The sequence below is a fragment of the Acomys minous genome, assembly GCF_964271855.1.
Source record: "Acomys minous genome assembly, chromosome: 15".
NCBI classification, from domain to species: Eukaryota; Metazoa; Chordata; class Mammalia; order Rodentia; family Muridae; genus Acomys; species Acomys minous.
Genome location: NC_140497.1, coordinates 14321100 through 14324375, shown reverse-complemented (window position 1 = coordinate 14324375; position 3276 = coordinate 14321100). Strand labels below are relative to the sequence as shown.

The 3276-nt window shown below is 40.7% G+C and overlaps 1 long non-coding RNA gene across 1 annotated transcript in view; it reads right to left on the bottom strand.

Moving 5' to 3' along the window:
- Window positions 1–437: 437 nt before the first annotated feature.
- Window positions 438–3276, bottom strand: part of LOC311585154 — a 49472-nt gene continuing 46633 nt past the window's right edge. The window contains exon 4 of the long non-coding RNA XR_014775121.1: window positions 438–603. This is a non-coding gene — a long non-coding RNA (uncharacterized lncRNA). The remainder of the gene's footprint in view (window positions 604–3276) is intronic.

Genomic DNA, 3276 nt, shown 5'->3' with positions numbered 1-3276 from the left:
CTGTGCATCCTCGGTAAAAGGCAGTTTTGACATGCCCATTTATGAGAAAAAAAGTAGTCATTTGCCCCATAGGGCCTATGACCTTCCAAGCAATGAGCTTTTGACTATGCTTACGGTATCAGACATGAATTCCCTCCTGTGAAAGCAACTGGTTAGCACCATGGCCAATATGCCACTATTGCAACAGTGATCAATCCTACCTGGCAAGTCCGTACTGGAGCATTCAGGGCTTACCACGAGGCAAGACCTTTATGGCCATCCTCCATCCTCGCACAGCAGCCCATGTAAAACTTCCCAGTACTGTAAAAGCTAGGCCGCAAATGTCTTACTACCAAAGTATGTTCTGTCCTCAGAAATGGGGGTCTTATTGTTGTGTTAATTACCTTTCTGGTTTTGGTGATTAAACAACCAGAGGCCGGAGTGGTGGCGCACACCTTTAATCCCAACACTCAGGAGGCAGAGAAAAGCTGGTGAATCTGTGAGTTTGAGGCCAGCCTGGTCTACAGGTTGAACGCCAAAGGCATAAGAGTCCAGCTTGAAAGGAAAGCATAGGTGTAAACAAGCTTGGCGGTGAAGCAGGGAACTGAGAGACCAAATCCTCATCTGCAAATATGAAGGAGAAAAAAAAAAAGAAAAGAAAAGAAAATATGAAGGAGTCGGAACGAAGTGAAGGTAGAGTCAGGGTACATATTCTCAAAGCCCCTAAATCACATAACCATGACACACTCCCCCCAGCAAGGCCAAACCTCCCAAATCGCCCCAAGCAGGGTTGCTAATTAGGGACAAAATGTTCAAATGCCCGAGCCTATTAGCCACATTTCTCATTCAAACCACCACATTCTACTCTCTGGTCCCCATAGTCTCATGGCCGCATCATCACAGAAAGTGCATTTGGTCCAATGCCAAAGGTTCCTATAGTCTTACACAGTATCAAAACTGTTTAAAAGTTCAAAGTCTATTTCAAGATGCAAGGCAACCTCTTAATTGTAACTCTGTAAAATTGAAAGGCAAATTGCATAGTTCCAACATATAACAGTACAAAATGACACATATGTATTATAAAGGACTAATAGCATAGTGAGCAAAATACTGAATGAAATCAAGACCAGAATCCAGTGGGGCAAAGACCATACCCTGAGGCTCCACGTCTGAGAGTAGGCTTTATTCCAAGAGGCTTAGTTAGCCCTGTGCCCCCAGATTTGCTGCCTATATGGTGTCTCCAGAGCACTCTTTGGAACTTACATTGCCTACCGCCTCAGCTCCTCCTCCCAGCCCATCCCCATGCTCTGTCATCTAAGGCCAGAGCTAGGGAGGGGCCCCAAGACTGGAAACCAAGCACCATTCCCCCACTTGTCAGATTGAAGCAACAGCTATTACATATTGATCCTAACACAGTGAAACTGGTCACCTTCAATATCCAGTTACTGCCAATAGTCAGATCATCCAGACAAAAACTAAACAGAGAAACACTAGAGTTATATGGCATAACAAATCAAATGGACCTAACAGATATCTACAGAACACCACCCAAACACTGAAAAGCAGCCCACAGCTTTCTCCAAAATTGACTACATATTAGGACACAAAGAAAGTCTCAACAGATACAGGAAAATGTAAATAGTAGCCTGCAGGGAAACTGACCACCATGGATTAACATGGACGTCAGCAACAGAAACAGAAGAAAGTACACACACTCTTGGAAACTAAGCAACTCACCACTGAATGAAATTGAGGGAAGGAAGATCAAAAAGGAAATTTAAAAATATTTTAGAACTGAATAAAAATAAAAACACACATACCCAAACCTATGGGACACAATAAAATGGAGATGTAAGAAGCAAGTTCATAACACTAATTGTCTACATCAAAAAACTGGAGAGAGCAAGGCATGGTGGTGCACCCCTTTAATCCCAGTACTTGGGAGGTAGAAGCAGGTGGATCTCTGTGAGGTCAAGGCCAGCCTGGTCTACAGAGTGAGTCTAGGACAGCCAGGGCTTTGCTACACAGAGAAACAAACCCCATCTCAAAAAGCCAAAACAAAACAAAAACTGGAGAGATCTCATTAATAACTTAACAACACACTTGAAGAAGAAGAAGAAGAGGAGGAGGAGGAGGAAGAAGAGGAAGAAATAACACTAAAAAGAAGTGCTATAAATGAATAAATAATCAAACTTGAGGATGAAATAGAAACAAAAAATACAAAGATTAGAGATGAAAGAGGAGATGTTAAAACAGACACAAAGGAAATTTAGAGAATCGTAAAGGCATATTTTAAAAATCTGTGTTTCACCAAACTGGAAAATCTAAGAAATGGATAAATTCATTGATTTATATGACCTACCAAATTTAAATTAAGATGCAATAAATAATTTAAACAGGCCCATTTCCCCCAGCTAAATAGAATCATTAATTTAAAATGTCCTAATCCTTCAAAAAGAAAAGCCCATGGATAGATGGATTCATCATAGAATTCTACCAAACATTCAAAGAAGTGACAATGCCAACATTCTTCACATTATTTCATTAATTAAAAACTGAAGAAATATTTCCATGTTTGTTTTATAAAATTCCTATTATCCTGATGCCAAAATCATACAAAACTAAAAAAAAAAAAAGGCCAATAACCCTTATGAACATATATGCAAAGTTCTTAATAAAATACTTGCTAACCAAATTTAAGTACACACCTGTGGTGGTTTGAATGAGGATGGTGCTCGTAGGTCCATAGGAAATGGCACTCTAAGGGGGAGTGGCCTTGTTGAGGTATGTGTGGTGTTATTGCAGGAAGTGTGTCTCAGTCTCTTCCTGCTGCCTGCAGATCAAGATGTAAAACTCTCTGCTGCCTCCCCAGCACTAATGTCTGCCTGTGTGCTACCATGCTTCCTGCCGTGATGATAATGGACTAAACTTCTGAATTGTAAGCCCACTCCAACTAAATGGTTTCCTTTATAAGAGTTGCCATGGTCATGGTGTCTCTTCACACCAATAGAAACCCAACTAAGACAAGATCAAATCCACCATGATCAGGTTGGCTTCATCCCAGAGATAGAGGGATGTTTCAAGGTTTGTGTCTCAGTAAACATAGTCTATCACATAAGGACACTAAAATAAGGAAACCGCATGACCATCTCATTATGTCCAGGAAAAGGCTTTGACAAAATCCCACATGCCTTTATAATAAAAGTCTTGGAGAAACTAGGAATATGAGGGACATGCCTTAACATATTAAAGGGAATTTACAGCAAGCCCACAGCTGACATCATCTTAAATAGAGAG